Source organism: Medicago sativa, chromosome 7 (genome assembly GCF_051527215.1).
Source record: "Medicago sativa cultivar Bolivia chromosome 7, Bolivia_mono, whole genome shotgun sequence".
NCBI lineage: Eukaryota > Viridiplantae > Streptophyta > Magnoliopsida > Fabales > Fabaceae > Medicago > Medicago sativa.
In genome coordinates, this window is record NC_140755.1 from 60,940,331 (window position 1) to 60,948,370 (window position 8,040).

The 8,040-nt window shown below is 35.0% G+C and overlaps 1 pseudogene across 1 annotated transcript; it reads right to left on the bottom strand.

Moving 5' to 3' along the window:
• Positions 1-3,653: 3,653 nt before the first annotated feature.
• Positions 3,654-5,011, bottom strand: LOC146907360 (uncharacterized; annotated as a pseudogene). Its single transcript, XR_015018591.1, has 2 exons — positions 4,128-5,011; positions 3,654-3,777 (listed from the first exon to the last, which is right to left on the bottom strand). The product of XR_015018591.1 is annotated as an uncharacterized LOC146907360 (transcript).
• Between the last annotated feature and the right edge of the window lie 3,029 nt (positions 5,012-8,040).

Here is an 8,040-nt window from a genome sequence, read left to right on the forward strand (position 1 = left end):
CTACAACAAATCAAAACGAACTTAAGTCCAACCAAATATTCAAACCGTAAATAACCAGCAACTGTGAATCAAAGCCGCTTTCAACATGTGAACCACCAGCAAGAACATATCAAGACGTTATCACCACCGTCAGAATCAAAACGGAACCGGGCCGGAATCACCAAATCGAACCGGATCGAGAAACCCAAAGGTAGTATCTTTTTTTCTTTTGTTTTGTTTCTTTTTAAATCTAGAAGTTTAGGTTGGGTGTTTGGCAATTTTGAGTATAGAAAGGAGTAGAGGGTAGGGAAATAAGCAAGAATCCAAAAAAGGGTGGTTTGGGACGCTAATAACGGCGGCGACTCCGTCTACGACGGCTAGCCGCCGCGTCGGAGTTTGCTCCGACCACCGTTCTCCTCGTCGGAGAAGAAGAAGAGATACAGAGAACAAGAGAGAAGAGAGCGGCGACCTTGTAGTTAAGAGAGAGAAGATTCGTTTAAAATGAAAGAAAAGGGACCCACATCATTTTGATTGGGTGTGCGTGGGTGTATGGGTTACCATGCGCCCACGCACCTTAGTCCACTGATTCCAGATCAAAGGGTCGAGAACCAATTCCTCTAAGCCCATTTTGAAATCCAGCAAGGCCCATCTTCCTTTTTTTGCTTCTTTCTTTCCACTACTTCCTGCACACACACACACATGCTCTTCGTACACCCCTGCCCTTTTATTTTGTTTGTTTTTTTAGGCTTAATTGCACTTACAGCCCCCTATCTTTCCAAAAGTTGCGGTTATAGCCCCTTAACTAATTTAAATACAAAACAGCCCCCTAAGTATTGAATCTTTGGCAGTTTTGGCCCCCAAGGCTGACGTGGCACCCTAAGTAAGGTGACACGTGTCATTTTTGGCAATTTTTTTTTGCCTTGGGGGGCCAAAACTGCCAAAGATTCAATACTTAGGGGGCTGTTTTGTATTTAAATTAGTTAAGGGGCTGTAACCGCAACTTTTGGAAAGATAGGGGGCTGTAAGTGCAATTAAGCCTTTTTTTTATTAGTTTCTTTTCATGCATTTTTTTATTTAGCACTCTATTTTATTGTCATTTAAATATTTATTTTTTCGTATTACATGGACTTAGAATGTATATTTAGGTTTAATGTAAATTTATCATGCATATTTATTTTTCCGCAGACTTTATAATGTATATTTAGGCTTAATGTAAATTTATCAGCATATCTATTCTTCTGCAGTCTTTAGAATGTATACTTGGCTTAATGTAAATCATGCATGTGTGTGTGTGTATGGTTTATTTTTATGCTCTACATTTTAGGTTAATGGTCTTTGTGGTGATCCAACGTCACCACAAAGTACCTACGATTTTATTTACCCCGTTAGTTATAAATACAATTCAATGTTTTAATGTGAATAACCAAAAAAAATCACAAAAATATTTTTTATAACAAACCTTGATCCTAACCAAGTGACCGTCTTTCTTATATTTTATTTTCTTAAATCAAACTTTAATCAATCTAATTCTACTTCGAGTCTATTTACATTTAATTAAATTAAAAAACACAAATAAATTCTCATTTGCCACTTGGCTTTTCATTTTAAAACTTTTTTTCAAAACTAATAAAAAACACAAAAATCAATCAAACGTCAATTTCTACCCCGAACTACGAGGTTTTGATCCATTATGGGTACGTAGGCAAAGGGCACTCGTCCTCTCAAATCATAAAAAATGTAAATAAAATCAGTCTTTATTTTTATCACTTCAAATCAATTTCTTTTAAAGCAAGCAAGTTTATAACACATTATTTAAATAAAATCAAGAGGTTCCCGTAGAGTACTACGGACATAAAGGGTGCTAATACCTTCCATTTATGTAACTAACCCCCGAACCCTAAATCTTTTCGAAATTGGGTGGTTTGAATTTTTCCCCCTTTTCTTAAAAAAATTAAAATGTTCAGTCATAGAATCAAAAGTGAGTCAAAAGCTAATCAAATAGCCTTGATCTTCGAAAAATGGCGCGACAAACACGTTCTAACTTTAATGGTAACTTGGACCCTTAAAAGTCTTCAGAGTAAAAGTAGTATAAGTTTGTGTGGGAAATAATAAATCAATTTTAGAAGAGGGGCAAACACAAATACATTTATAAAATGGACATCACTGACTCTGGGGGAAAGGATACTCCCTCACTGACATCCCACGTGAAGGTGGTATCGTCCTTAACAAACAAAAATAGCTTCCGTAATCTTCCTAAATGGCATCTAAAATATTACCCAAAGCAAATAAAGCAAATAATTGATTTCTTAAAGCGAGGATAGTACCGTTACAGCCAACCCATGTACAGATGCAATGGTGTATCGAGGGTAACCTCTTTACTAGTGTCTGCCCCACTCCCCGAATATTAAACATAAATATGCCATAGAAATAAATATTCCCATCTCTCTTATATGAAATGAAGAAAGGACTTTTCTCGGTTACTTTAGTGTTAAGGTTAGAACATGTTCCTCATAAGGTTGGACTACACACACACACACACACACACACACACACACACACACACACACTCTCACTTGAGACTTGTTGTTGGGTTGAATAGGTTCACAAGGAATACTTGGAGTTGTGATTAGTGTACACTTGAAATGAAGCCTTAGAGGAGACATAAATTTTTAATTGAATTGTCATATGATTAAATCTTGTTTGTGCTGCTATGTCCATGCCTTTTGCTTGAGGACAAGCAAAGATTCAAGTGCGGAGGAGTTTTATGAGTCAATAATTAGTAGTTTTAATATAATATTTGGTTTCGTTTTATTTAGATTTAAGTATTTTTATTTAAATACTATTTCCTTTTAGAACTATTTTACTTCAATTGCATATTATTATATTTCAGGAACGAATATTTGATAGATTGAGTCTTGGAGCAAAAGAAAGAGGATTAGGAGCAGATTCGGGTGAAAAATACGAAGATTGAAGACAAAAAAATATTCTCCCCAAGTCAGAAGCTTGACACGGCCAGTGCCACCAGCAGGCACGGCTGCGCCACCTCCCACGCCTTCTTTTGATGCTTTTGCTTCATGGAGAAGCTGCCTGTTTTGACCTAAAAGCCCGTTGTTTCTTGTGAAACATTCTACTGAATAATTGCTTAGGTTTTAAGTCGACATAAGACTATAAATAGAGTAGCTATCTATCACAACAATTCATCTTTTGTTCTTGGAATTCAATAAGTGGCAATTGTCTTTCTTAATAAAAGTTCTTTCTTTTAATTTCTTCTTATTTTATTTATGTTATTCTTCTTCTTCTCTATGTCTACGATGAACATGAGTGAGTAGATTTCTCTTGTCTTGGGATTGTTGGATAAGTCTAATGACATAATCCTAATCAAACCATGCTTTAACCCCAATCTTATGTAACCCTAGTTTCTAATCTAAATTCACCATTTTAACATGAATTAACCATTATCAAACTGTGGAAACGAAAGTGGAGGGTTTGATAATTGTTAATTCATCATCTCAAATATCAATTCATAAAACGAAAGTGGAGTTTTGATATTTGAACAAGTGAATGTAGACAAGGATTTCAAAGACAGCGAAATAGTCTTTGCAATTCTTGAGACATTGGATGTTTCAAACCTTAAAGCTTCTTCTAGTAATCAAATCATTGAAATAGGTTTGATTACTAAAGTCTTATTCCTAATGCTTTTAGATCTTTTATGTTCGTGTATATCTTGTCCATCATCTTGACCTTTTCATCTGCACTCTTCTTACTGCAATACTCTTTTTTAGCTTTATTGTTTTTAATCTGTTTTAAACAGAAATGGATTGGATCATAACAATAAAATTTCAAAATTTAATTCCTCTTACAGTAATAAAATTAAATATCACATTTTGCAAAGAAAAAACATTTTAAAACAATTGTTATTTTATCTTTTCTACGTAGTATTAATTATTTTATTTTAGTTTTTTTTGGTTACTAATTTTTTATTTTAGTTTTTATTTTAGTTTAACCCTCTGTAAATACTATCCACCATAATAATGGTAGCAAATTTAGAAACGGAAAAAGGCAAAATCTGTTTCTAATTTTGTCGTTATGTTTTGAAGACAAAAATTTTGTAGCAAATTTTACTTTTGTCTTTAATATTTCTATTGTACCTTCGGTGTAGATGCAATGAGGATTACGTTGAAGATCAAGAAGATGAGTCGGTGTGTCTGACTCATTCCTTATCAATACACTATGTTGTTCTTTTTCTTCTATGTCTGGAACCATATTGCTAGTCTCTTGATTGCGTCGCTTCCTCCCATTCCTCTTATTATCTGCTGTGGCATTTGAGGAAATTTTTCGTGGTATTTTTCAATTCATTCTCGTTGTTATCTTTACATAATAGCTTGAGTACTTGATAAGGAAGTTGATTCTCCAACAAAAGCACATCCATCATCACAAGAACCAGTTGATCGACCTTCATATTCATGCGTTCTGGGTAAAGAAGACCGGCTTTCTCCAAGATGTGCAGGAAAGAACATCCATCCACGAACAACATCCACGACAACTTTTCTTCAAGGCTATGATAGCCTTTAAGAGACTCGCCAGTTAAAGTAAAAACATCGTCGCGAAAATAACCCTTCAGTTCATCAATGTTATAAACAATCTTTTTGTGTAGATCCTTCTGAGTGCTTCCAGTGTTTTTGATGTATTTTGCTGCCCACATAAGCTTGTACTTCTCTCCTAACTTTAGATCTGTATTGCCATGAGGGATAGGACCTATTGACACCAACTTGGGGGGTAAGGCTCCTCAAATTTTTTTTTCTATTTCTGAGATACTGTGGCACCCTTTGTATCTTTGGTCGTGAATTTTGGTGTGTTTGATCTGTATCTATGTACCTTTGTAGCTCCACAATATTTTCTTCAGTGGTAGTTTGGGATGACATCATTCATTCAATGTAATGGTTGAGGGATATTGATCTTTCAAACTTAACGAAAACATAAATCAAAATGTGTATTATATAATATGGGCTCAGTGTAGTGCTTTAGTTTTTCATGCTCTCAAACCTTTACCTAATTAACAAGATAACTAAATATGCCTGCTTAAAATAATCTTACAATTTAACTTTAATCGGTTTCAATTCCTGTCCTCTTCAACTTAACGAAAACATAAATCAAAATGTGTATTATATAATATGGGTTCAGTGTAGTGCTTTAGTTTTTATACCTGTCCTTTTTACGACTAAAGTAACTTGTGCTCAAAACAAGTTATGAAACAACCATGTGAGTCGTTAAAAATAATTTTTGCTTTTTTTTTTTTTGACAACTCGGTATCTGGCCTAAGGACCGGCTAATCCGAAGGGCCCAAACCTACTGTCCACTTGCGAGGGCCCCATTTAAAGCCAAAGCAAAGAGCATTCTATTATGTATTTCAATATTCTTACTTTGTTGGTATGCTGTCTTGCGGTTGCCTTTTGGATAGTGCTCATACTGTATTTTCTCTATCAGCAAAAGTTTCCCCCTTGTTATTTGATTTTATATAGACTTCAAGAAGGAACTGTGGTCACTTAATCGAGAACTACAACTACACATTTTGGAGTTTCCTGATATTCTTATTGAAAGACCATCACAGTATGCAAGAAGAGTCGAAGAAATTTCAACTTTATTCAAAAACTTGCATCATCTTTTAAATTCATTGCATCCTCATCAGGTATTAAATCTTCTGTACAAATAATACAATTATATATACTTGCCTTTCATTTTCATGCTTGTTTCTTTTTTCATTTTCGGGGAATTTTCATTATTACGTCATGTATTTACTCTGTAGGCAAGATCAACATTGATTCACATTATGAAACTTCAGATAGAGCGCCGCAAACAAGCCATGGAGGACATAAAGAGGTAGGTAATACATTTCCTAATATTTTCCTTAGTGGTACAGAAACCCTAGGAAATTTTTTGTTCTTATGCCATCATAGTGAAATGTCCTTACTGTGTTATATGGGAGCTTTTAAAAATTTTGTTGGTCTGACATTCTTATCATACATATCATCATTTAAGTGTAAAGAGACTAGTGTTGTAACCGTCTTAAGTTTAACTCGTGGATTTAACTCATTTTGTACTTCTAGAGCCAGGTTTAGATAGAATTCTCATGAAGCTCTCATGGGAGAAGAGATATTAAAAGAATCTTATCATGCCTGGATTTAACCTTCCGTATAATGTGGATGGTCCTCTGGGTTCCCCTCGTGACCCAACTCTGCATGACTTCTTTGTATGTATCTATAAGCATATAAGGACATTTCTGTAAGTCAAGAACCGCAGACTTATTTTAATTGAGAAACTTCTACAAAATGGAAGCTAATCCAAACTAGATAACAAAGGACATTTCTATAAGTGACGAACCGCAAATTTACTATATCATTAAACTAGTTCATTCTTTCGGGTTGTATCCACTGACTACTGAACAGCTAAGGCATGTCATTAAAATTTATAATTTGTTGCTTTATGTTTTAAATATGGAAAGCTTCCGTTTAAATAGACTAATTTCCTTTGATAACACTGTTGGAACAAAATGTGTTTAAGAATGAACCTTGAGAGTTTTGATGATAACAAGGTATTAAAAATTGTCAATTGGACTAGCTAATATTTGTTCAAGTGTACAGGACCATAGAAAAAAATTTATATCATACAAAAGTTCTGGATGAACAAAAGAGAGCTAAGAAATCAACAAAAAGGAAGCTTAAAGCATCTGAAGAGAAAGCGCTCCTGAAGACAATAGTGCTCCTGAAGACAAAGTGCTCCTGAAGAGATTACGTAATCAGAAGTTGAAGTTCATCAGAAGCAACCTCATCAGAAGCTGGAAATCACCAGAAGCTGTAATTCATCAAGATGAAAGAATTAAAGCTTCAAAAGCTGTTTAATGGATTCGAAAGCATGGCAGAAGGCTTGGAATGTGAAGCAACGGTCATTTTTAAAGGATTTGAAGGCATTGGATGCTTATCTTCAAAAAACGTTGACATGGTACAATTGTACGAAGTGTACAACCACTATCTCCACTACTCTGTAGTGTCCTTGCTACAAGACAAGAAAAACAGCTATGGATACAGCCTTGCCTGCAAAGATGTTCCTTCACAATGGGAATGGATTTGAAATTGATCCTTCATAGGACAACAGCCAAATCAGGCAAAAGAGAATTGGTGATTGATCAAGCTTCAAACGACTCTATTTTGATGTGCTGGCAATTTCACAACGTCTCTTTCACACCTCTATATAAAGGAGTGAAGACTTAGAGAATGGCAACAATTTCCAATAATACTCTACAACTTACAAGTGCCAAAACTCCGCTGAAATTATTCTGCATTCAAAAGTTCACTTAGAATTTCTGTTTTCAAGTTCATATCTTTGAGATTCTAAAGTCTTAAGAGTCTGCATATGATTTGTATTGTGAGCACCCCTGATTGTATATCAAGTGTTCAAACTCAAACATATTCTTTGTAATCTTGTTTGTTTATAAGCCTCTTGCAGTTGTGCTTGAGCATAGAAGTCTCTTGATTGTGTTCTTGAGCATAGGAAGACTCTTGCAAAGTGTGCTTGAGCAAAGGAAGTCTCTTGCTGTGTGCTTGAGCAATTGTAATCAGATATTACATTTTAGTGAACTCTCCTTGGAAGTGCAAGGGGGGACAGGACTACTTTCGGTCTGTGGAAGGAACCTGTATAATTGTTTTGTGTGTTTCTTCTCTCTCTCTCTCTCTCTCTCTCTCTCTCTCTCTCTCTCTCTCTCTCTCTCTTCTCTGTTTTATCCACTGCATTTTAGTTATGAACATCACTTCAGAAGCAGTACTCTAATTGCTTCTGATCAGTGTTTTCAGATAGGAGAAAACGAAGAAAAATCTAACACAATTTGTCATACTCCAATTTTGGACCAGTCATTTCTTTTTAGTCGTATTTTTTAAAAACGTCAGACTCTTTTCGCTTTATTTATTTAAAGTCATGTAGTCGTCTTTTAAAATTTTTAAGGCTTTATTTTACAGTTCAAAGCGAATTTCTTTTTGTCCAACTTTCGTGTAATTATTTCTTTTGCGCGTC